The sequence below is a fragment of the Narcine bancroftii genome, chromosome 6 (assembly GCF_036971445.1).
Source record: "Narcine bancroftii isolate sNarBan1 chromosome 6, sNarBan1.hap1, whole genome shotgun sequence".
NCBI lineage: Eukaryota > Metazoa > Chordata > Chondrichthyes > Torpediniformes > Narcinidae > Narcine > Narcine bancroftii.
In genome coordinates, this window is record NC_091474.1 from 14,604,151 (window position 1) to 14,631,479 (window position 27,329).

The window sequence follows — 27,329 nt, forward strand, 5'->3', positions numbered from 1 at the left end:
CTATACTAATCCCATTTTCCATTGCTTGGTCTCTGGCCTTCCCACCAATCAACGCCATTGGCACCTACCCCTGTGAGCAGAGGAGTTCCTCCACTTGTGCCTTCCTGTCCTCCCTCACCACTGTTCAGGGCCCAAAACAGGCCTTCCAAGTGAAGCAACAATGGGAGATCACTTCGTTAAGCACCTTGGCTCTGCCCACTGTAATAACGTGGATCTCCCATTTCATTTCCCCAACTCATTCCCTTGATGACCTGTCTGTCCATGGTCTCGTGCACTGCCAGAGTGAAACCACCCACAAATTGGAGGAACAAGATCTCCTCTTTCGTCTGGGCGTCCTCCAACCAGATGACATTAACATCAATTTCTCCTGTTTCTATTAACCCTCTCCCTCCTTTCACAGAGCCAAAAATCAATTTCTCACCTCTCCTCTTGCATCTGTAGTGCATCGAATGACCCAAAGACTTGTTAGCTCAAACCAAGGCTTTAATCAGCAAAAGACTGGAGCATAATGACCAGTCCAGACTGACCTGGGTTTGGTCAGGAGAAGCCCTTTATGACCTGCCAGTAGCTGTGGCTACGGCTCTCAGCCAATCACAACAGCTATAAGCAAATATATACATTGGTGATAGTATCTTGTACTATCACAATATCCAATTAACATTTTTTGTTGGTCTGGACACCTTCCCCCGGCTAGTCTTTTTTTTTTCTGATACCTTCCTGTTCTTTGCTCTTTCCTTGAAGAATGACTCAGGCCTGAAAAGTTGGTGATGTATCTTGACATCTTATTGGATTCTCTGAGACTGGCTGAGTTCCAGCATTTCAGTGTAGACTTTCATGTTTCACTCTATGCCCTGTTATGGCACTTGGCACTTCAAACACTTGTACAGTTAGTTAAATGTTGTGACACTACTGTTGACGCCATCTTCCAAGGGAGTGCACTCCAGAATCCAACCATCTTCAATGTTAAAAACAATTCTAACTCAGTTCTCAAAATTCTTACCCTTCACCATAAATGTCCTCCTTTTTGATCTTGTCCACCTCCACCATGAGGAACAATTTTTTCAAGGTTCCTTTTATAGTCATGTAAGAATACGTAGAAAATGGAATATAGATGATATACTTTAACTTTTGTCTGCCATAAGGCAAACAAAGAATGGAGAAAGAGAAGCAAACATGAGTCTCTTCAGAGGCACCAATGAATTTGCCTCCAGTGCTCACAACAGCCGCATTGACCAAGGATCGAACCATTGGCAGCCCAGCTCTAGGACCAAATCCCTGATACATTCAGGAAGCCTTCAGTGCCCTAGGGCTTTTGGGAGCACTTTCTTTCCCTCAACACCCTTCTGAATCCTGATTGCGGTAACCTGGTTCTCAAGAACCAGTCTCCAGAACACTGTGTGGGTCCTTCATCTGCAGGTTGCTGGCAGCCTTTGAGTTCTTTGGCCTGCTGATCCTCTTGCTGCTCTGGTACCATGGTCACCTTCCTGAGGGGTCATCTCCCATGCTTCCCCTTCTCAAAGGGGAGTACTCTCCCTGTTTCTGGTGCACTGTGCCAGTCTGCTGCTTCCCCGGGGTCTTCAACCCCTCATGCCCAGTCCCAGCACGTGCACCACCATCTTGCGTACAGTCCTCTGTAGTTGTAGGATTTTACCTTGATGAAGGGCTCAAGCCAGAAACATCAGTTATGTATTTTTATCTTTGCTCTATAAAGGACACTGCTTGACCTGCTGAGTTTTTCCAGAATTGTGTTTTTATTTTTTTATACTCAATGCCCTAGGAATGCCATATGCCTTCTTTACCATCCTATCCACTTGTGCTTTCAGGGAGATCGGGACATCCACATCAAGATCCCTCTGAACTTGAGTGCTCCTCAGAGTCTTGCCATTTATTGTATACTTTTCTGAAGCAGGTCTCCCCTTACCCTCCTGCAAAATTCTGGTGAATCTCTTCTGTAACTTCTACATTACAATTACATCCTTCCAATGATCAGAACTCCACACAAAATTTCAGCTGTGACTTCACCAATATTTTAAGTTCTCCCAAGACTTCCCTCCACTTATTTTACACTCTTCCTAATGAGGGCAAACATCTTGGATGCCTTCTTCACTAACTTTCAGAATCAGAATTTATTGAGGAAATTTTGTGACACATGTTCATGACAAAGTCCTCACAATGAGTAGCTACTGGTGAGCCTTCTGCATGATATCATCAACATGAAGGCCCACAGGATAGATATTTAGAGATGTTGACACTCAAGAATACTCAATAGTCCCTGGGGCCCCATCGTTCGTGGTATCAGTCTCACCCTTATTGGACCTCACAAAATGCATCACTTAGCACTTAATCAGGGTTAAATGCCATTGCCTTGGCAGATTTACTGACCTTTTTCCATACCTTGTTGAAGGGCTCAAGCCCGAAACATTGGTTATCCATCTTTGCTATATAAAGTACACTGTTTGACCTGCTGAGTTTCTCCAGCATTGTATGGTTTATAAACAGACTACGTGGTATTAAGGGTAATCTACCAGCTTGAAATGAGAGTTTGTTAACAAATAGAAAATGAAGTGTAAGAATAAATGAATCCATCTCTTGCTGGCACATGGTGACTATTGGAGGACCACAGGTGCCAGCTATTCACAACTTGCATCAATAATTTGGTTAAGGCAATCAAATGCATAATTTCCAAGTTTATTGAAGAGTGAAAATTAAGTGATGAATTTAAGTCAGCTATTCTCAACGGGAGCCTCAGCACATTTAAATGGAAGCCTAGTTTTCTTTTCACCTCGTGATATTTTTACTGTGGTTTTTTTCTGTAGTCGGTAGGAGAGACATACGGAAGAAACAAAAACTTGACTACTTCACAGGGAAGCGGCCCATAAAATTTGATCAGAGTTCTGGGGGGCGGGGGGCGGGGGTTAGCCATTTTTAAAAAAAAAAAAGGTTGAGAGTGGCTGATTTAAGCAATGAGAATGTAAGAGCATACAGCCAAGCAGAGTGAAAAAGCAACAACATGTGGAAAAATTACAGTGAGTGATGCATCATTTTAAATACTGAAATGCTGATGTTCAAAGAGAGGAAGGTGTCCTTAACACAAGTCACTGAAAGTCAATGCGGATGAAGCAAGCAATTGGGAACACATTTGATATGTTCCCTATTGCTGCTCAAGGATTCATGTCTGAAAGTGAGCATTTTACAATTATATGATTTCTCATGTCTAATTTTGGTTTGCTTTCTGAATTAAGTGCTGACGAGGAGCAGCAGAGAACATTTACCAAATTATTCAATATGATGGAGGTCACTTTCCAATCTAATTTCCACATTCCTTTCATACGATGCTCCCAACAATCTGTACGATTGCGTAGATCACCGAAAGGATGCAAGATAAATGTTCAGCTTGCATCCACAGTTGTGTGCAAGTATTTCAGTGTGTATCTTATCACTGAGATAGTTGTAGTCTCACCTTTCAAAAGTGACATCGAATTCAAAGCTGATAATGATCATTTGCCGCCCCTGAGATGCTCAAGCATGTTTATGCATTGTGGGAAGAAGCATTTTTAATGCTTTGCTGTGTTGCTATAATTTTGCTTTAATACACTTAGGAGCCTGCATAATTTGTCCAATTGCTTGATTTAATGAGGAAGTGGGCTGCTTCACCATGACAAATGTCCTCGGGCTATTGTTATTTTTCCTTGGGTCTCGCATTCTTTGTCTGTTGCATGTTGCTTCAACTCCAGCACTGCAGAGAAACTCTTCACTCCAGCATTTATTTTGCTAGATTTCTAATACCACAACACAAAATGGAAGCAATCTGCTTCTTTGGCTTGTTATTTCCAGACATGCCCAACAAGGTGACCCTTTTAAACACCAGCTGCAGATCAAAAAAAGCAAGGAACTCACCAAGCAGGATTAAAAAGGACATTGTTAAATCCAACAAAGTTTGCCTGTTGTGACTTTGCCAAGTGCTAAGCTCATTCTTCTCTGGTTGAATTCAGCAATGAAATTGGGAACCATTCTGTAGAGATAAAATTCTCCTGAATCTGCCGTTCAAATATGGAAGCTGTTAAATTATTCTCATTACTCTCCAGAATGAAGCTCCTCATATCAGATTAAACTTTATTTTTTTTAAAAAAGCTCAGGAATGGAATTGTGCACAGCCAGTTCATGAAGGATGTTATAAATCTGTGTGCACTATAACAGATGTTTCAGTAGCTTGGTTGCTTCATTCAGGATCAAGGCCAGAGCCCTGAAGATAGGCACCCAGCGAGCTTCTAAACATGGATCACATTGAATTGTTGCCCCAGATTTATCATGCTCCTTTAGTTTTCTTCAGAACCTTGTCAATTAATTGCTTCTTGACTTTCACATGACCTCTTATTGCATGATAAAACTTTTCCAGATTAATTTTTGTAAAAACAATGCTGGGGAAACTTAGCAGGTCAAACAGTGTATGTAGTAAAGATACATAACCAACTTGAGACCTTCATCAATGTATGAGTAAAATGTAGACAGGCACCTGAACAAAATGGTGAGGGAGGGGAGGGACAGGGAAAGCGCAGTCCCACAGACAGGAGGTAATAGGTGAATGAGGGAGGCCCACTGGCTAACAAGAGGTAGGGGGGTGGCTCTGTGAATGGAGAGGGAAGGGTGTGGAGAGCTGGAGGAAAGAATACAGAGGGATGGGGAAGAGAGGGAGAATGGTGCACGGTCTAGCAGAAATAGAAGTCTATATTTAAGCCTTTCAATTGGAGAGTGCCCAGATGGAAAATTAGGTGCTGCACCTTCACTTTACAGGTAATTTGCCTGCTGAGTTTCTCCAGCGTTGTGCTTTTACTTCAATCACGGTGTCTGCAGGCTTTCGTGTTTTACTGCAATTTCATTTTTCTGTTTGTATTCCTGCTTTGGGTTCATATAATGAACATGATGTCCAACAGAACTGACAAGCATTTGAGTTTAAACTGTAGACCAAAGTTCCAGTTGGGAAAATTGTTTCGAAAGTGCAAGTGGGGAAGATTTATCAGTGTAATAACTGTTACATTCAGTAATGTTTTAATGACATGTTTTGTCCTAAAGACAGTGTGAATAAAATCATTGAAATGTACTACAAGGAAACAAGGCCCCAGCCCAACTCGTCCTTTTTAATTGTGGTGTTCTGTCAACCATATGCTCAAATGTGTGAGTAACAGCTGGAACAAATTATCTTCACATTACTACTACTCTGCATTGTATCCAAAAATATCTCTCTATCTTCACCATGTTCTCAACAAATGACCCTTCACAGAGAGGAAAATATTATTGCCAATTGTTTACTTATTTTTGGAGAGAGCTGGACATCAAACCCACTGACTTAGCACTGAAGTAGTCTGTGCCAGTTTGCAAAAAAAATCTTGGAACATCATGCAGTGTTTAAAAGTGCTGTGTCAGTGCAAGGATTTTATTTTGGTGAGTAGTCAGATTTGGTGCCTGAACTGTCTGAAATTCTTCCCAGATGCTTCAAGGCCCACTTGGCCACGATGTGCAAAATCACCATGAACAGGGCAGTCCATGCCAGTCCTCTGGTGCTAAATCTTTCCATCCTCTGATATATTTACTCAGTCAGTACATTTACCTAGGAGAATCTGGGGACTCTTGGCTGAGCTCTTTTGGTAGCGAACAGCACGCTTGCTACTGAAAGTCAAATGGTCAGCTATTCTGCAAAGTAATGACTTCAACAGAAAATGAAGAACTGATGGGGCAGGAGTTCCAATCCTGCAGTGTCTATCAAAGTTCAGTCCACATGCCCCTACCAGTGATCAAAAGCACAAGAGAGAGACAAGCTGTCAGCTCGGATGACTGTGCTTCCAACACATTTTAGCATGAGTAATATTTTTGTTCTCATTTATGATATGGAGATTGAATAGCGTGTAAGCTATTTTGTTGGCCTGTGAAAGTTTCCAAATCTTGTTCTTTTGTACACTATTTCAGGATCTGCAGTTTTACTTGGAGTTTTACTTGGAATGCACATTTTAACCAGTGTTGATCACAAATATGCCCAATGAATAAGGTGAGATACATTTATATGTTTGGAAGTGGCCTCTACCAAAAAAAGTGGAGAAATTTCACCCAGCGCAGAATGTTATTAAACAACTGAGGCCAGTGGCAGGAGCAATGATATGATCTCTTGCAATGATTCCAAGCCACGTTTTTACGTCCTGCAATAAATAAAACTGAACTTGTGATGGCCAAGCAGTCCCCCAATAGAAGGAAATGAGTTACAGTATGAAATTGCAGGAAATTTTAAACAAAACTGAGGCAAGTGAAAATTGTGTGGAGCACATTTTCCACCGCACACTTCAATTTCATAATTGGAACACAAATACATGCTTCATCAGTATTGTGCCAGATTTGGACCCAACCTTGCAGGAATGCTGACACCACCCTAACAGTTGTAAAGCGAAGGTGAGCAATGTCGATGGGTTAAAATCCAACAAAAAGTATGGTCAGTGTAATAAAAACCACAGCAGTGAAACACTTTGTTGCATTAAGATGCCATTCAAATGCTCAGATTTACTTGTGGTATTCCAATGATGGTTTCAGGCAGTGTCTTGGACAGTGGCCTCGATCAGCCAACTGCTTTCTCTCATCCCTCTACTGAAAAGTAGAATTTTTTTTTAAATGACACTCGATTGAGATGCAGGTTTGGTCAATATATATATATGGAGTTGCAATATTTCACCAATTCTTGCAGAGTTAGTTTTGTTACGACTCCAGAGGACCCAAAACCCAGCAGCATTAGAAATTCACCAAGACAAAAGTTGCTTTTAATTTTCTTTAAACATAAAAACAGGATCAAACTTAAACATTTTACTATTAACTTGAGCTAACTTAACCCCCTTCTAATTCTAAGCACACATGTATGTAGTGTATATGTTCAGGAATGTTCTTTGATTCACAGTCCATTCTCACCTCTCACTCTTCTAAGTTCACCGGTATCAGGCAATTCTTATACTGTGCATAGAATCTAAAATTTATGAATTTTCACCAGGCTCTTGTCTCAAAGGTAAATGGTTACCACTCAGGAAGGTTCATTTTGGTTTCAGAAAGAGATTTGTTGCTCATTGAACACACACAAACTGATTTCCCATGATCAGTACTTTAGTGTCTTGCCAAAGAAACTTCCCCATCATGGGTTTTCCAAATGATAGCCTCCTCTTCCAGGTCACCACAGAGTTCCTCTAGTTTCCCTTATTTCAAGAGAAGCACTCTACCCAGCAATTTCCTCTTGTAAGGACTACAAGGGTTTTTCAATAGACTGAACTCAGAACTCACAACCCATCTTAAAATAGGATCTTCCACCATCTCCCCCTCCCTTTCCCTCTTCTTTCCACGCCCCCCCCCCCCCGGGGGAGGGCCCCAAACCCAATCTTTGAAAGATCTCATCAGCCTCTGAGCATGGACTGTTTCATTTGCACCTTCAGAAGTTCATTCCAAAGTAGTTTTCATTTTCTTCGCAAAGGCACTGCAGCTGGATGTCTGACTTGACCCAAGTTCTGACATTTTAAATGAGATGTGTTTTGCAAGTATTGCTTTGTGAAGTAACCTACACTCAAAACCCCCATGGCCTGTCTCTTTTAAAAACATTTATTTGTCATATAACCTGTCACAATATGCACATTAGACTCTGGTCACAAATTTTTATTGACCATTCTTGACTAAGTCTTCAATTCCCAAATTGGGACTACCAAAGATTCAGAGGTAGGCCATGCTTTTGACTCCAAGAAATTCAAAATGATCTGGATAAGCCTGTAGAATTTGTAAATATGTTAATCCATTTATGCCTTCAGTTATTTTCTTCAAGGCGATTTAATTTATATAATGTAGATTATGAACAATGATTGTTCCTTGAAGATCATTTGGAGCAAGTTTTTGTGGCAAATTTCAGATGGTTTCTCAAGAGCAATTGAATAAATTACATCACGTTTAAGCTCCTTTGTTAGAAGTTAGAAACACATTGATCATGCATTCATTGCAATCATTTTGCGTCAAATGAATGCTGTGATTCAGCTCTGATTATAGACAATGCAAATTAGAAAACAAAGAGAAATCCAAATCTAGTGTGAACGTGTTTGTGCTCAGACCTTTAGGGCAGAAAAGAGACTGCTGTAGTGTGTGTGTGTGGATGTGGAATATGGTGGGCCTCTTTGAAGCACTGTGCCTCGAGTTTCATGAGAAAGCATCGAAGTATTTTCACGGACCAATGTAATATTTAAAGGATGCTGTTCTGTTCCAGAGGTGGCATACTGAACCCGCTCAGCCATTTCCCAACTGTCTTCCCCTCAGTGCTGTCATTCTCTGGATTATCAACCAATTTGGTTGGTGCATGAATCCCTGACAGTGATTCCATCCCATTGACAGCAGTGGTTTCTCCAAGGGACTTTTGCAGGAGAATGGAATAGGGTTGAGCGTGAAAGAAGGATGGAGCCTGTACACTATTAGCCCAATCATATTTTATGTTGAAAAGTCAGCAAAAAAAAAATCCAAGATCATAGCAATTTCTGACAACTAAAGTGATCTGGTCAAGACTTGTACTTTCCTTCTCGCCCTGTGATGAAAAATCATCAATGGTGCAATAAAGCTGAAAAGAAAATTATAAATGCATTTTCTCATCAGGCAGGTTCTGTTGACTTTCTTGTCTGAGGCCATCATCAAAATTCCATTCATTGAATTAGTCAAATATCTCTCCAAGGCATTTGTTATTTCATATAATTTATTCTAACAGGGATATAAATCTGTCATTGACTAAACAAAAATTACTGGGGACAATTCATGTGACCAGCAAATTAAATAAAAGGAGTTTGCAACAGAACCATGGAGCGTGTAGAATTTCATGAAAGGGCCTGGAGTAAACAAATTCTATCTGAGTTGAAGAGCTGGTAGTGGTTGGGAAAGTAATTTAAATGCTTCATAGTGAGGGATTGAAACTGAAATATAATAAAATGTTGGCGATTGCATGGAAAGATTTTCATCTTGTGAAAATGGCCCTGGCACATGCAATGAAGTTTGACCTGAAAGAGTATCATAATCTAATGAATGATACAATATTGTGACAATCTCATTTTCTTTATCAGATTTGAACAAGATTTTGTCTTGTGTGGATTTTGTGTTGTGTTGATTTCTTAAAAGGTCATGAAGACTGATGAACACAAAGCTACCAAGTTGTTATAAAGATACATCTGGTTCAAGTGCCTTTTAAGTTGAGGACATGTATAAGAGGCAGTGTCTTAAGAAAACATCATCTCGCTTCAAGGACCCCCACCACCCAGGCCATGCCCTCTTCACTCTGCTACCATTGGGGGAAAAAGGTACAGGAGCCTGAAGATGAGCACTCAACAGCACAAGGAGAGCTTCTCCCCCACTACCATGAGATTTCTTGGACTACTTTTGTAAGGTGGTTTCCATGAATTTTGTGAGATGTTCGTGACAATTCTGATTAAGGAAGGAAATCGGTCATCTTTACTCTCGTCTGGCAAATATGCAAATATCTGTCACATCAGTTTCTCAGTTCCTGGGTAGTTAGGGATGGGTGACAAATATTCCTGCAAACCATGCCAAGATCCTCCCAAAAATATATTGAAAATATTCCAGCCATTCCAATTTGTTCAAGACATTCCTGAGTGAAAAGGATCCAAACCACATCCCATAATGATAGGAAATTATTTGTCCCTCAGTCTGCCACTTTGGGTCAGAGATGAGGCAAATAGCCATGGTCTCTGTTCCAGGGGAACAGTCCAAAAATCAAGGGCACAAGTTAAAGGTGAAAGCAACAACAACCAAAAGGGGTGAATATGGGATTTTAAAATATTTTTTATTTTATTTTATTGCACAAAGGATCGTGGATCTGCAGAACAAGATGCCAGAGTAAGGAGGTAGGCTCAGGTACAATTTTAACATTTAAAAGACTCTTGGCTAGGGACACTGATAGGAAAAGTATAGGCCAAAAACAGGAAATTAGACACGGGCAAGTTGGGCCCAAGACTCTATTTCTGTACTTTGTCTCATCAACAAGTTTGAAGCAGGACTTTGCCAGCAAGACACAGATAGGGCCAGGTCACAGTTATCATCGGTGACCTGACCTCTCATGGGCAAGTCAAGGAACAGAGGCCACAAGATCACTGGCAGTGGTGTGGTTAAACATGGTTATGGAACTAGTTTGGGTGGGAGCAATCCTAGATATCAGATCAGGTATGATCTGCCGCAGTGTGTCTGTCACACAGATGGTTTGTTTTCAAGTCCAGTTTATTGTCATCTGATTGCACAAATTGCAACCCAACAAAACAGTGTTTTTCAGTCCTCTGTGCAAAACACACAGACAGACAATCCATAATGCAGATGAGTATTAATATACACACCTAAATAAATATTATTTTGTCAACACGAGTCATGTATGGTTAGTGTGAGCAGTTCCTTTGGTTGTTTCAGTGTTCTCACTGTCCATGGAGTGAAAAGAAACTGTACCTCAGCCTGGTGGCGCTGCGTCTGACCCATCTGCATCCCATTCCTGATGGGAGCAACTGAAAGATGCTGTGTGCAGGATGGAAGGGGTCCTCAATGATTTTGTGTGCCCTCTTCAGTCGATGATCCCGGTAGATCACCCTCCCACCTGCATTTGGACAGGAGCTGCATGTTGAGGGGGAGTCTGAAGAGGGAGATTCCAGTGATCCTGTGGGTTGACCTCCGATCCAATGCTCTACGGCATCCGTACCACTGTGATGTAGTCAGCCAGGACACACTCGATTAGAGCTACTGTGGAAGGTTGACACATGATGGTGGCTGGTCGCCTTGCCCGCTTCCGTCCACTCAGAAAGTGCAGTCGCTGTTGCGTCTTCTTGACAAGTGAGATGTGTGGAGATGTTTTCCCCTTTCCTGCTAAAATAGTTAAGTATTTAAACATGCAGCTCCTGTCCAATTGCAGGTGGTAGGATACTGTCTGCCTTGCAGAAATAGAAATCTCAAAGTAGTCATCAAAGAATATGGCAGCAGCTTACAACCATTCCCCTTCCAGTTGAAACAAGTCACATATCACCTGACAGCTCTTTTGAGCACATTGTTTGGGAAGACTGAATTGGCACATCTGTTTCAAATGATGAAAATTCATGTATTGAGAGAAATGTTGTTATTGTTCAATAAGAATTGTTTTCAATGCTTATATTTAATTGTGACCTGTTCTCCAAATACAATGTAGAAGCGATTCTATTAAAAATAAATAAATGGTTACATTTCAAACATTGAACAGGATACGTTTAGAACATGAAGATAGCTGCAGGCAAGATACGTCTAGAACTCAAATACCATTAAATTCCTCCTGCCACTCTCTTTCCCTATCCCTCAGCACCCCCGTCCCTTCACCTCCCCTTCCATTCAGGGATCTAGTCACTCCCCATCACTTAGCTTTTATTCTCTTCTGCCCTCCCACCGATATCCATAATCGCTTATACATTAGCTTGTATTCCTTCTGTTCCCTCTTTTTCTCTCCTCCTCCCTTCTGTAAACTCCTGTCTTTAGTTGTTAAAACTTGTGAGTACTGGATAAAATGAGAGGACCATTGCCAAACAGCAACAATATATTGTGAAGGATTCCTGTCTGTAATGTTTGTCAAAAGAACCAAAGACTTGTTGATCCAAACTAAAACTTTTATTAACCAAAAGACTGGAGCATATCACAAGTCGGTCGACCAGTCCAGAATGACCTGGTCTGGCTAGGAACAATCCTTTAAGACCTGCCACTAGGTGTGGCTACACTCTCAGCCAATCACAGTCATCCTACATTACCATATGTACGTAAACACATTGGTGATAGAATCTGTACTATCACACTGTCATACTCTTAATTACATTATAAGTGTTTATTCAAAAATAGGTGACAATAAGTGTCCTCTCTGAGTACCTGAAAGAAGGAAAGGTTGGAAGGGAAAATGGAAGATCAGATTACTATTTAAATGGCAAGTGATTGCAGTATGCGGCCACACAGAAGGACTTGGGAGTGCTTGTGCATGAATCACAAAATGTTGGTTTTCAAGTGCAGCAGGCTTTCAAGAAGGCAAATGGGATATTGGCCTTTATTGGTAGAGGGATTGAATGTTGGAGCCGGGAGGTTATGTTGCAACTGTACCAAGTACTGGTAAGGCTGCATCTGTGTTGTTCTGGTTTTCTTACTTCAGGAAGAATGTATTGGCTTTGGAGGCAATGCAAGAGTGGTTCACCAGGTTGATTCCAGAGATGAGGGAGTTGGCCTATGAGGAGAGTTTGAGTCGTTTGGGATTGTGCTCATTGGAATTTGGAAGAATGAGAGGGGATCTCATGGAAATGTTTAAAATTATGAAAAGCATAAGGAAAATAAAGATAGATTAGTTGTTTCTATTGGTGGGGGAGACCAGAATAGGGACAGAGCCGCAAGACCCAGGGTGGTAGATTTAGGATGAAGTTGAGAAGAAACTCTAATGTCTGGTTTTCCCAGAGGGTGTTGAATCTCTGGAATTTGCTGCCCATTGAAGCAGTGGAGATGACCTAAGAAAATATACTGTAAATAAGATAAAGTTAGATAGATTTTTACGTAGTTGGGGATTTAAGTGATATGGGGAAAAGGCAGGTAGGTGGAGATGAGCCGACCATCAGATCTGCTATGATCTCATTGAATGGACGAGCAGGCTTAACGGGCCGATGGCCTACACCTGCTCCTATTTCGTACGTTCTTGTGGTCTGACATTGGGTTGTCCTCCTGCTGAGCCAATTCTTGGGGATGAAGCAGGATGCAAGTAAAGAGGATGTAAGGGTCCTTTTTTTTGTTTCTGTGGAACATGTAGCCTTGAGAAACTTGCAATTTCACTGAGTAATGTGGAATCAAAAGCATTCATAATGTCACATTTAAGGTCAAGCAATAATGCCAGCATAAATGTAAACGTGTCTTGTGATTTTTTTTTTTGGTCCTGTGCTGCTCTGTAGACTGGAGGAAATTCTATGCTGGTTATTCTCTGGGGAGTAAATAAATGAATAGAATCACTGATAGGTTAGACTGCGTAGTGATCTTGCTGGATCAAGGAGTTTTTGTCTTCCAAAATTTGGTTGCATTTATCCATAGATTTTGCATTGATCTAAATTTTATAAATAAATCGTTTGCAAGTTAAAACAAAGAAGCTACAAATTATTATTGCAAATAAAATAATCAACAACAAGTAAAATGCATGGTTTCGTACTCGAGTAGAAAATTGTTAGCAGAGCATTGATAAGAAGGCTCTTTGATGCTGAAGATGTTTTGATAAATTTAAAACTGTGTAGTTCTGAGGTATATTTTAGATATTTAGAGAAAATATTGCATTGTTTTACTTGAATGCTGGTTGATGATCAAACTGTGGAGTGTGTGAGCATTGAACTGAACCAGAGGTAAAAACAAGATTGCCTGCAGATGCTGGGGTTTAGTGCACCACACAAAAGTGATGGAGAAACTCAACAGGTCGTGCAGCATCCAGATGGAGTAAAAGGTAATACAGTACATTTCCGATTATCCGAAAACCATAACTTAAATTCTCAGTTAACAGAAATTTTGAAAGTTGGGGGGGAAAAAAAGGTCTTTTCTTAAATTTATGCATTTATCTTATTTTGTAAGCAGAGATAGTGTTTTTTTTTGTAAGAATTAAACATTATTTCATGCTTGAAAGCCCCTCATTGTTTTTTTTTCTTGTTGTTTAACTGCTGATGCAAGTAATCCTGCCTGATGCTACTGGGCTACTTAAAGCAATTTCTCAATAATCTGAAAAATCTGCTTAACCGAAAAGTGTCCAATCCCAAACATTTTGGATAATCGTACATGTGCTGTATATGTTTTGGGCCAGACCTTTCCTCAAAATGCTCAGACCTCTGTCCTCTCTCCCTCTCATTTCTCATGTTTAGCCCCCCCCCCCTCTTCTACCCACCCATTTGTATCCACCTATTATCTCTTATCTATTAGCTTGTGCACCTCCTCCCCCTTCCTCCTCCTTCCCACGGCACAGCTAGAGAAGGCTGCAGGCCTTAAAGTTGTCATGAGCATGTCACAAAACTGGTTGTTTTGAGGCAGCATTTACTGGTGCAAATATTATTATAAATTACTTTTTTTTAAAAATTAGCACAAAAGTGGAGAGTGTAATAGTGTCGGTCCATTCAGAAATCTGATGGCAGAGGGGAAGAAGCTGTTTTGTACTGTTGGGTGCTCGTCTTCAGGCTCCTGTACCTATTTCCTAGTGGTGACGGTGTGAAGAGGATATGGCCTGGGTTATGAGGGTCCTTGATGATAGAGGCTGCTTTCTTTAGACAATATCTCTCGTAGATCTTCTCGTTGGAGTGAAGACTTGTGCTCGTAATGGCGCTGGTTGAGTTCACAACTCTGTAATCTTTTCCTGTCCTGTGCATCGGCAACCAGTCAGAATGTTCTCCACGGCACATCTTAGAAATTTGCAAGTGTTTGGTGACGTACCAAATCTCCTCAGATTACTCATGAAGGACTTCTCACAAAGTGTAGCCTTCTTCGTGATTGCCTCATCAACATGGAGGACCCATGATAGACCTTCAGAGATTTTGACACCCAGGAATTTGATGCTTTTAACCTTTTCCACCGCTGACCCCTTGATGAGGACTGGTTTGTGTTCTCCTGGATTTCCTCCTCCTAAGTCTGCAATGTTGCTAATGTTGAGTGCAAGTTTAGTGGAAGGTTGTTATTTTGTCACCACAACTAGCTCACAACTGTATGCTTCCTCATTGCCGTCTATGATTCTGCCGATGACCATAGTGTCATAGCCGCAGTAGGCCAAGCACAACATTCTTGAGGTGCGCCTGTGCCGATTGTCAGTGAGGAGGAGACGTTGTTTCTAACTTGTACTGACTGTGGTTTTCAAATGAGGAAGTCAGGGATTCAGTTTTACTTCCTATGGCTATTCTGTGACCAACTGAGCTTCACCTGCACATTTCAGATTTCTGATTCAGATTTATTGTCAGAGGTACATACATGATATCACATACAACCCTGAGATTACTTTCTCTTCCAGGCGCGGTAGAATTACTACCAATTGCTAATGCAAAAAATAAATTGTACACAGCATAAAAGTAAACAAAGTGAAAAACTGTAAACAAAGTCAAATTTAAACAAACTGCAATACAGAGAGAACACAAGAAAATCAATCAAGGGCACGAGTAAAAGTCCTTAAATAAGTCTATCATTGAGTTTGTTGTTGAAGAGTCTGATGGTGGAAGAACCTGGTGGCCACGAGTCTTGTGGCACGAGTCTTTCCTGTTGGTAGCCATGAGAACGGAGTGCTTTCTGGGTGGTGTGGGACTTTGATGATTGTTGCTGCCCTCTGATGGCAGCGTTCCCTGTAGATGCACTCAGTAGTGGGAAATAGTGTATTCCATTGAACTTAACCATTCCAACAATCCACTTTACATGTCTGGGTTTGTGGGAAAGCATTGAGAAACTTCAGGTGGACTTTTTTGTGGTTTGGATTTGAGTTGCATTGTTTTTTTTAAATTTTTTTATTTTTCACACCATAAATCACATTAGCCATGATATACACTATTTCTTTTTCACACATATACAGTGACTTTTTCTCCCCCCCCCCCTCCCTCCTCCCAAGCCACCCCCCCCCCTCTCATCCATTTTAGGTATACAATCTAGGTTCCATTAAGCCAGTCAGACAATGTTGTCATTCAACAAAAATACACCAGAAATTCTACTGAGTCCATTCTTTTCTTTCCTTCTCCTTCCATCAACTTAGGTAATGTTTGTCCCCGGTAGGTTTTCGCTATTGTATTTAATGTAAGGCTCCTATACTTGTTCGAATATTTCAATATTATTTCTTAACCTATATGTTATTTTTTCTAATGGAATACATTTATTCATTTAAATTTAGTAGTTTCTTCCTTTTAATTTGATTATGTATTCCATTAATATTTAAAGTCATATAGTTCAGCGTAGCCATTTTATATTTTGTTTATCTTCTCTTTCCGTTTTTCCATCATTACCTTTCCTCCTTTTCCATTTCTGTTTTCTTATTTTCAACTCTTTATAAGACAACATTCCTACAACATCCAACATTTTCCTTATTCTCCTATTTCTATCTTCTTTATCCCCAATCTCCCCTTCCCCTCCTGAGTTGTCCTTTATCCCTTGTCGGACAACCACATCTCCCCTCTCCATTTGGATTTGCGAATCCACTCGCAAGCGTCAACTGATTTTGCAGTGACCGCTATTTCCCCCCACCCCGCCTCCCCCAGAAAAGATTTCACTTTTCATATGTCACAAAGGTCACTCTTTTAATTCCCTCCTTATTCTCTCTATTCCATTACCTTCCCTTATTAATTCTTGTCTATACTATCTATATTTTCCTCTAAGTACAGATACATTCACGTATGCTCATTGTCTCTATTCACTCTTATACCTCTTTACCCGCATACATATCAATCGTGATCATTTTTACTCTCATTTCCCGTCTTCATCCCTCAGTCTATTTTTGTCTTTACCCACATACATATCAATCGTGATCATTTTTACTCTCATTACACGTCTTCATCCCTCAGTCTATTTTTGTAATTGTTCTGCAAATTTTCGTGCTTCTTCTGGATCCGAGAATAGTCTGTTTTGTTGTCCTGGAATAAATATTTTCAATACCGCTGGATGCTTTAGTATAAATTTATACCCTTTCTTCCATAAAATCGCCTTTGCTGTATTGAACTCTTTTCTCTTCTTTAGGAGTTCAAAACTTATATCTGGATAAATGAAGATTTTTTGCCCTTTATACTCCAGTGGTTTGTTGCCCTCTCTTACTTTTTCCATTGTCTTCTCCAGTACCTTTTCTCTTGTAGTATATCTTAGGAATTTTACTACAATAGATCTTGGTTTTTGTTGTGGTTGTGGTTTAGAGGCCAATACTCTATGTGCCCTTTCTATTTCCATTTCTTGCTGTAGTTCTGGACATCCTAGGGTCTTAGGGATCCACTCTTTTATAAACTCCCTCATATTCTTGCCTTCTTCATCTTCCTTAAGGCCCACTATCTTTATGTTATTTCTTCTGTTATGGTTTTCCATTGTATCTATTTTTTGAGCTAGTAGTTCTTGTGTCTCTTTAGTTTTTTTTATTAGATTCCTCCAATTTCTTTTTTAAGTCTTCTACCTCCATTTCTGCTGCTACTGCCCGCTCTTCCATCTTGTCCATTTTCTCTCCCATTTCTGTTAAGGTCATCTCTATTTTATTCATTTTCTCTTCTGTGTTGTTTATTCTTTTTCTTAAATCATTAAATTCCTGTGTTTGCCATTCTTTAAATGACTCCATGTATCCTTTAATAAGAGAAAGTACCTCCTTTACCTTGCCTTTCTTTTCTTCTTCTATTTCCCTGTACTCTTCCTCTTCCTCTTCTTCTTCCTCTGGGTTGGCCATCTGTTGTTTCTTTGTTGCCCTTTCCTTCTCTTCTTTCTTGTTTCTATTGTCTTCTGTGGTCTCTTCTTGCTGCAGGTGTTCTGCAGCTGTCGTTGCCGGCTGTGGAGATCGACTCCCCAGCTGGTCCCCCCTCCCGTCGGTGTGTTTTTTTTCATGCGCGGTTGCGCACTTTTACTCGGCTCAGCGAGCCATTTTTGTAGTCCATTATTTACCGACCTGAGGGAGCGGGTTTCTCTCTCCGCAGCGGGCCTCTTCGGACAGGTAAGGCCTTCACCTTTTTCCTCCTTTGTCTTCTCTTCCTCTCTTCTTACCGTTGCTTTCGATTTTTCTTTTTTTGTCGCCATCTTCTTTCCACCTTTATACTCACTTTTCTGTAACTTTTATTTCTGTGCCTTTGTGTTTTCCTTTGTTTTTCCCGACTTTTCTGGAGAGGGCTGGAGTTCACTGTCCGGCCACTACTCCATCACGTGACTCCTCGAGTTGCATTGTTTATGTTCTGAGCCAGTGAAGAGATGAATTTTTAAAAAAGAGTTGTTGGATGAAATAGGATTTGAAATAACTAAAATAGTTGTTGACAAATTGGGACTTTTATGTGCATAATAACACAATCAAACTGTCATTTTACGTTAGAGTTATAACTTCTGCCGTGTGAGCTCTCTGTGAGCATTTTTTTGCAACACCTTATTTCTTGCTCGACAAGGTTGCTCCCCCCCCCCCCCCCACCCCCCCTGATCTTGGGATAGCAATTTCCTTCCAGCCTCTCACCCATTATTCAAGGCTGAGCATTAGCAATGAATGTTAGCCTTGAGCTGCTCATTCTGTCCTTGCCCAGTATGCATGCAGACTCTTATTTCATTCATGCACATGTTGTGGATGTCACTGAGAGCACCAGCAATTATTATGTCTTTAATTTCTCCGTCAATTACAAAAGTGGTTTGAAGTCCCAATCACATTAACGAATCTAGAACCACTTTAAATGGTTAGCATAGTGGTTAGAGCAACACAATTACAGTGCCAGCCACCTAGGTTTGAGTCTGGCGCCATCTGTAAGGAGTTTGAACATTTTCCCCCTGCCTGCGTGGGTTTCCTACAGGCGCTTCAGGTTCTTTCCACCTTTCAAAACGTACAGGAGTTGTCAGTCATTTAGGTTTAATTGGACGGCATGGGCCAGAAGGGCCTGTTATCATGTTGTACTGTATGTCTAAATTTAAATCTTGTAGATTCTCACAATAATCCAGTTGATTCATAATTATTATTACTGCTTTGTTTACTTACATTAAATTCTTAAGGTGCCTTGGTGGGATTTAAGCTCATTTCTCTGGATCACTGGTCCAAGACCCAGTTTGCATCCGGTCATTTTCACAACTAAACTTGGATATTCCTAACTGGAGGGGAATGGATGTTGATAGCCCTCCCTATCCAGAGCCCAGAATAATTGAGGCAATTTCTTGCAACAAAGTCAATACCCAGTTGATGCACATGATGCCTGAACTGTTCTGATCCTTGTGGCTCATTGATTCTCATGTTCACTCGTCAACCTATTGGAGAGCATGAATATTTGCTCGCAGAGAACGCAGTGAATAATGCTCCCTGCGACGACTTTGCGATGGAGCAATTGGAAGTCTTTGATTTCAGCACCTGATGAGACATTGACTGAAGGTCAAAAAGGGGTCCCAACCAGTAACGTTGACTGTCCATTTCTCTCCATGCATGTGGCCTGATCCGCTGAGTCCATCCAGCTTCTTATTGTTTGCTCAGGCTGCTCGCACAACTTCTCAAACAGAATTTGCAAAGCATCAATCATCGCACGCACAACAGAGAAACAATGAAATTGGAATTCAGAATCAGGATGTATTGTCATGAACATGTCATGAAATTTATACTTTTGTGGCAGCATCATAAATGGAAATAATGCTGTAAAGTTGCATTTTAAAAACAAATAAATAAAACAGTGCAAAAATAGGAGAAAATGAGGAAGTGTCTGTGGTTCATTGTCCATTCAGAAATCTGATGACAGAGGGGAAGAGGCTGTCCGTGTACTGCTGGGTGTTCATCTTCAGGATCTTGTACCTCCTTCCTGATGGTATCAGTGTGAAAAGGGCCTGACCATGATGGTGAGGGACCATGAGGATAGAGGCTGCTTTCTTCAGCTCTTTCAGAATGCTGAATTTGACAGTCATAACCAATAAAATTTGGCTTTCATCATTTATATTTAATATTCAATCCAAGATACTTCAACGCTTAAATCACTGAAATGGAAAAATGACCTTCCCATGAAAGTCATCCGTACCACAATCTTTCCATCAGCAGTTAAATCCAGGGCTAATACTCAACAATGCCGTTGGATACCATTGTCTTTCCAAGGTTCATGTGTTCTGTCAATTATTCAATCTCAGGAGGGATGTGCTGGTGTTGGAGATGGTCTTGAGGATGAGAAGATTAATACACTGGGAGAAGTTGATGGCTCTGGACCTGATCTTGCTGGAGTTTAGAAGGATGAGGTGGGGATCTCACTGAAACCTGACTAACATTGAAAGGTCTAGATAGGGTTGATGTGGAGGGGATGTTTCCAGCAATTGGAGAGTCTATGACCAGAGGGCACAGCCTAGGAATAAAAGAGATGAGAAATTTCTTTCACAAAAGAGTAGTGAAACTGGAATTCATTGCTAGAGACTGCTGTAGAGACCAAGTCATTGGAGAAATTTAAGGCACAGATTGATAGGCTCCTAATTAGTAAGGATGCCAAAGATTACAGGAAGAAGGCAGGAGAATGAGGTTGAGAGGAAAAATAGATCAGATCAGCAGAGTTGATGGGCCAAATATCTCCAACATCTTATGATCTTGTGGTAATCTTTTATTTTAATATTATGCATGAATATTTGATTTGGCAGAAAGTAATTATTTATCTGTTCTTATTCAGTGTTGTTTTCATTTCCCTCTTGGTACCACATCCTTCCCACTGCTAGAGAACTCTGTGTTGCGTAGAGTTATCTTTGACTCAGTTTATTCTGTGGAACTGAAAGCAGATTCACACTGCATATAATTTGGTAGAAACAGGAAGTTTGTTGGCCAACAAACCCTTTGGAAATTGTGATGTCACTCTGACTGAACAAGAACACTAGCTGGGTACACCAAAAATTTGAAAACGTTCCCTGAATCGTCATACTCGAAGAAATTGTCCACATCAAGGTCTTAATTTTTAAAAATCATACGGTAGAAGCCGAATCCGACCATTTAAATCCATGCCGCCCAAATTAACCTACAAGCCCGAGGGGAGAAAACTCCTTACAGGCAGTGCCAGATTCGAAGCCATGTCGCTGGTACTATAATACCGAACATTCATCTCTACCCGCACGGTGCTGCCCATTTGATTTTCTGTTGAGCAGAATAAAGCGAACTGAAATTAATGCAATTATTGTTCAGTGTCTAGAAATTGGAGATTACAGGTTATACTTAATCCCATTTCCAACTCACCCAGAAACTTCTGGAATTGGCCAAGGATACATGATGTCATGCCATGGCATTTTTTTTGCAAAAAGTTGCACAAGAAAGTGGGACCTTCACTGGTCCTGTCAGAACCTACGGGGCAGAGCTCACAGCTTTGCCTGTGGCAGTAAGGGTGCTCTGGAAAGGGAGAGCATGAGGTTCTTAATAGCAAAAACTCTATTCATGCACAATATTAAAATAAAAGATGACCACAAGATCATAAGATGTTGGAGATATTTGGCCCATCAACTCTGCTGATCTGATCTATTTTTCCTCTCAACCTCATTCTCCTGCCTTCTGTAATCTTTGGCATCCTTACTAATTAGGAGCCTATCAATCCGTGCCTTAAATTTCTCCAATGACTTGGTCTCTACAGCAGTCTCTAGCAATGAATTCCAGTTTCACTACTCTTTTGCGAAAAAAAATTTCTCATCTCTTTTATTCCTAGGCTGTGCCCTCTGGTCATAGACTCTCCAATTGCTGGAAACATCCCCTCCACATCAACCCTATCTAGACCTTTCAATGTTGGTCAGGTTTCAGTGAGATCCCCACCTCATCCTTCTAAACTCCAGCAAGATCAGGTCCAGAGCCATCAACTTCTCCCAGTGTATTAATCTTCTCATCCTCAAGACCATCTCCTCATCCCTATCATGCAATAAGTTGACCCCAAGCCTTCCTCTGCTGTATAAAACCTCAAGCTACTGCAGGCTGATAAAAATGCCGGTGATTATTGTCTACCAATCACAGGTGGTTGACTATAACATTGTGATCAGTGCAGAGAAAATAATGTCATATTATGCCCCCAGTGACAGATACAGTGTGCAGGATCACAATCTGAGACTATCAATCCTTCAATTTTTAAAAGATTCTTCAAAATCTTCCATTTCTGCTGGCAGAAATTTTAGTTAATAAAAGCATCATGCACTCAGTAGCATCAGCAGTTGCATTAAAAATGACTGGAGGAACTCAACATCCAAAAAAGCAAAGATATATTGTCGACGTTTTTGGCCTGAGCCCTTCTTCAAGGAAGAAGAATGATCCAGAAGCAACCTTATTGAGATAATTGAAGGCCCAGATTTATTTTGATATTTGTCAGTTAGCATACTCTTTATTAGAAATGTAATACTTTTGAAATGATGTGACTCAGATGTCGAACCTTGTGCCTGTTTCTTTTTCTTTTCTGTTTTTTCTTTTTATCTCCCTCTATTCTCTGCTGCCTGTGCCCTTTTGAATTTGGGGAGGGGATGCTGGGGAAAGAGGAACTTTGTTTTTGGACCTTATGAATTTTTCTATGATTTTTGTATTCAGTATATTGTTGTTATATTAATTTGAGTCCTATATTCTGTTGTTTCTCAAAACTTAAATAAGGTATGTAAAGGCTAAAGCCTTGTGTTTTTAACTCAGTTAATTTTGTGTCTATCTATTGTTTGTCGTGTTCAAAAATAAAAGCCAGAAGGAGAAAGTTTCATTTCAGACAATGTTGGCTTGGGGAGGAAACCAGCCAACGAAAGGTGTTCATATCCAGACAAGGTCAGAGTTTATAATATTTGTGCGAATAGAGGGAGAAAAATAGAAATGTAAAAGAAACAGGCACAAAGTTCAACATCTGAGTTACATCATTTTAAAAGTATTACATTTCTAATAAAGAGTATGTTAACTGACAAATATCAAAATAAACTCTACAATCTGGGCCTTCAAGTTATCTCAATAAGCTTGCTTCTGGATCATTCTTCTTCCTTGAAGAAGGGCTCAAGAGTCTAGATCATATCGCAATGCTATAAATTTCTGGTGAGACCACACAGAGTATTGTGTTCAGTTCTGGTCACCTCATTATAGTAAGGATGTAGAAGCGATGAGGAAGGTGCAGAAGAGATTTACCAGGATGTTGCCTGGATTGGAAAATAAGAGAGAGACAGAGCTGGAAGAAGGTGATGGGGGAAGAAGTGAGTGGGGGTATGGGGTTTAACGAAAGCCAGATAAGTTGATATTAATGCCTTCTTTTTGGAGGATGCCCAGAAGGAAGTTAAAACAGTTGCATGACTGATGCTGGACAAGCATTAGCTGCACTAAAGTGGATCACATGAACAACTGCACAGGCCATATGACATGGAACACTCCAGGCCCTTCAGCTCTCGACGTTGTGGTGACTTGTATATTCCTACAAAAAAAAATGAAACCCTTCCAATCTCGTAAACCTCTATATTTCTTTCATTCATATTCTTGTCTTAGAGTCCCTTAAATGTTTCAGCCTTCACCACCTACCCCTGGAAAGGCATTCCAGGCACCCCACCCACAACTCTCTTATTTAAAAAGAAATTACCCCAGATGTCTCCCCTAAACTTTCCTCTTCTTACATTGTACAGATGTCCTCTGGTGTTTGCTACACTCGCCCTGGGAAAAAGGCAGTGGCTGTCTACATATCTATGCCTCTCTGAATCTTGTCAACATCTATTAAGTCTTCTATCATCCTTCTTCATTCTAAAGAGAAAAGTCTGAGCTCTGTAAATTCGTCTCATAAGCCTTATTTTCCAATCCAGGCAACATCCTGGTAAATCTCTTCTGCACCATCCCCATAGCTTCTACATCCTTGTTATAATGAGGTGACCAGAACTGAACACAATACTCTGTATGGTCTCACCAGAGATTTATAGCATTCCAATATGATCTCGACTCATGAACTTAATTCCCCGACTATTGCAGCCCAGCCGCCTTAACTATCCTACCAACCTGCATGGCCAATTACATGATGGTCATTAACTGATCTAGAAATGATTATCAGTTTGATCTAATGTGCAGACAATATCCTTCATGTGCTATATTTCTTTAAAAACAACACATGCCAGTTTGTCTCAGCATTATTGTGCAATAACGGTGTGGTAAACCACTGTTACGTCATGATTGGCTGCTGCCAATGGGACATACCTCCCGCGACCGATCCTACCCCTTTCTCTTTGCTTCGATCAGGCAATGAGGTTGATGGTTATTCCAGTCTTTAGTTAATAAAAGCCTGATAGTTTCCCAATATGGTACTTCAATCTGAGGAAAAATAGAACAAAACTAATCACAGATTGTGTGAGCAGTATACTTTAAAGAACTGCCTGCATTAGTTTCATGGAAGATGACTAGATGGGCAGCATTGTTCCTTATTTCTTTTTTTAAAAAATTTTATTAATTTTCAGTCAAGTTTGTACAGTACAATTATGGAATGTGCTACAGAAAACAAAAGCTCTTTGAAAGTGATAAATACATAAGAATTTTAAAAGCACAAACCATAATAATAAAGAATGGACATAAGAAATTAAAATTTAAAAAACCCCTCCCCCCCCCCCACCCCCCCAAACCAGGTTGAAAGTTAATATTGAAGAAACAAAGTAACTTGCACCTGAAGTGGGACAACACAGTGCCAAAGTTCTGTATTAGCATTGAACCTAGAGATTTTGGTAATAGTCCATGAACAGGCCCCATAACATCTGGAATATAATGTATGCATCATTAATTGCACACCAAATTTCTTCCATATTTAAACAGGACATTGCTCAAGTCCCTTAGCTTGAATATGTGGGGTAGTTTCTTATTTCTTGTTCAAGTTCAGCACTAATCGAATCAAACAACCTTTTCACTGAGATAAGTAATTGGTGAGTTTAAAGGAAATGACAGGCAAACATTTACTTTAATTTTGTGGCTTTGTTGACCTGCAGTTCCAGTCATTGAAAACCATCTGATAATTTCCCAGAATTTCATGTGTGAGCCTTGACTATAATTTTTCAAATTACCCTTTAACCCAGGGGCGTATTGGCACCATCATCTCCTTTCAGCTTCTTGTGATAGCATTGTCTGTCCATAATGCTTCACTTAAATGAGAAGGTGAATTCACAATGGAAGTACATTTCTGGCAAATGTGCTTGTCCAACAGATCATGGGTGGCATAAAAATGCAGGAGGTTTGTGAATAACTTGAGCAATGTTGTAAACCAAGCCTTCAAGTTCTTATCTGGAATTGCAAATTAAACATCTGAATTGTAATCAGTCACTCTGTATTTCCATTTTTATTGAGTAATCGGAGAGGACGAACGTTAACACTTCCCGCATGACTACATATACTATAACATGCGATTCAAATTTGGTCTTTTGGAAGAGCTGAATTTTTAGAATTGCTCAGTGGCATAGCTGTTTGGGGGGGGGGGGGGTTGCTGAGGGAGCGACATTCTTTGAAAGTAGGGGCATTTTGAACTGTGTGCTTAGTCTCCTGTGATGCGGTGATGGCCCACCAGCACATTGCATTCATGGTGGTGTTGCTCTCTGCTCCAGTGCACTCCAACATTGGGAGAGATTGGCTTTAATATCCAGCCAGTTTGCCTGCATTTCCCAGGGAAAGCACCCAGTCCAAACCCAAAGCTTCCCTTCTCTTTGGCGTCTTGTATTTTGCAAGTCAGCAGCAGAAAAATGGAGCATGCAGGCATAATTTTCACAGTTAAAAGTGGCTCGTGTTCTCGCACTCTCTGGAAAGAAACTATTAAAAACTTCTTCCATTGCATTAGAACAAGAACCACTTCTCATTGACCAATCACAACAGAGGACTGAGTCCCGTTGGTCTTGAAATTTGCAGTAGCCTGGAATTACTTTGAAGCCACACGTATCGCAATGCTTCAGCGTTGATTGATCATGTGAGATAATTTCCAGTAAATGCTTTATTTTCTCCTGTTCAGTCCATGGGCATAGTTGTTCACATCCTTCATTTCTCCTACCCCTCGGCCACCCATCTAACCCGTTCGCAAAGGAGCCATCACTAATTCTGCTGGGGTCTCATGCAGTACACAAAAGTGCTGGAGAAACTCAGCATGTCACACAGCATCTATAAAAGAAAACCACGTGCAATTATTTTTCCTGTGACAGAAGTATGTGCGCACTGAATGCTTGTGCAAACATCAACTTGCAACTGTTTCAAGATCACTTTGGTACAGCCTATCTCTCATGACTAATAAAACTGTACTGGCATGTTTTAATAGAATACAAGTATAATCACATTCTAAGAAGTCACGTATTTAGTTAAGATTTATTGTATACTTTGAACTACATTATTTTGGGTAATTAACCTTCTGTGTGCACATTAATTACTTTGGTGCGCTGGTTGCAAAATGTGTGTATGCACACAGGCACACAGGTTTGAGGGAACAGTGGTCGTGGCATCTTTTTTATGAGCTTGTTCCCCCTAACCTGGCTATGCCCTGGAATAACTCCTTCTACTTCTGTATAATTAAGCTGCCAAATGGAACTTTGTGACCTACCTAAGGCGAATTCGACTGAATAGTGAGGCAGTATTGCAAGCCATTAATAATGCGTTAGTTACTTGAAACCCAATAGAATTTGGCTGCTAGAGAACAGGAGTGCAAATAAATGTGCAGTTCACATTAATGGTTTCTCTCAGAGGCAATGCCAACAAGGTGAAATTTGAGAACCAAAGTTAAAAATATAGCATTTGACTAATCAGCTACTTGGATCACGTCACCTTAAATCTACCTATTTTCATTATGTTAAAAACAAAAATGGTGGAAACTCTCAGCAAGGCATGAATAAAAAATGGTTCATGCTTCAGCTCCTAGATCTTTCATCAGAACTTGGAAAGAGAGAAAACTAATTTGCTTTTAGGAGTAAAATGGGCAAGGGATGGATGTGACATGTTGGTGCTTTGCGAGATGTGTTTCTGCTGGCACAATCATCCAAGACTCTCGTATTCATGAAACAATATTTATTTGTATAGATGGAACACTTGTCCTGAATATGTATTGTTTGTCTGTATGTGTTATGTCTGGTTGTATGTCTACATGTTTTGCACTGAGGACATAGATGGTTGAGAGGGGATTTGATACAGGTGTTTAAAATTATGAAGGGAATAGATAGACGAGATGCAAGTAGACTCTTCCCCCGAGAGTAGGGGAGGTTGAAACAAAAGGATACAAGTTGAGGGTAAGGGGGCAAAATTTTAGGAGAAACATTAGAGGATGTTTCTTCACTCAGAGAGTGGTGGCTGAATGGAATAATCTTCCAGAGGAAATAGTTGAGGCGGAGTCAATTCTTTCATTTGAGAGGAGGCTGGATATATACATGGATAAGAGGGGGTTGGAGGGTTATGGGCAGAGAATAGGCAGGGGGAGCTTGTGAAGTTGTTTGAGTGAACCTGTGTGGACTTGTAGGGCCAAGATGACCTGTTTCTATGCCCTAAACTGGTAAACTGAACTGACTGGGCACTGTTTAATCAGGTTGTACTTGTACAATCAGATGGCTATAAACTTTACATGTTTCTAAATTAGCGAAATGCGTTGCATATTTTAAAAAAAAACTGATTTGCTGACCATACAGTATTTCTTTGGGAAATGGGAATAAAAACATGCTGTCTGAGGGAAGATAGAAAA

At 40.4% G+C, this 27,329-nt stretch overlaps 1 protein-coding gene across 30 annotated transcripts in view; it reads left to right on the forward strand.

Moving 5' to 3' along the window:
* The window catches only part of LOC138735739 (disks large-associated protein 4-like), a 482,104-nt gene that overhangs the window by 136,726 nt on the left and 318,049 nt on the right, over positions 1-27,329 (forward strand). For 2 of the 30 annotated variants that reach the window (XM_069884060.1, XM_069884057.1), the window contains exon 5: positions 5,962-6,040. The exons of 26 other annotated variants lie outside the window; for them this stretch is intronic. The gene's annotated coding sequence lies outside the window, so the exon portion shown is untranslated. Of the gene's footprint in view, positions 1-5,961; positions 6,041-9,864; positions 9,903-27,329 lie in introns of all 30 variants that reach the window. 2 more of the 30 variants (XM_069884059.1, XM_069884073.1) reach the window with 2 other exon arrangements.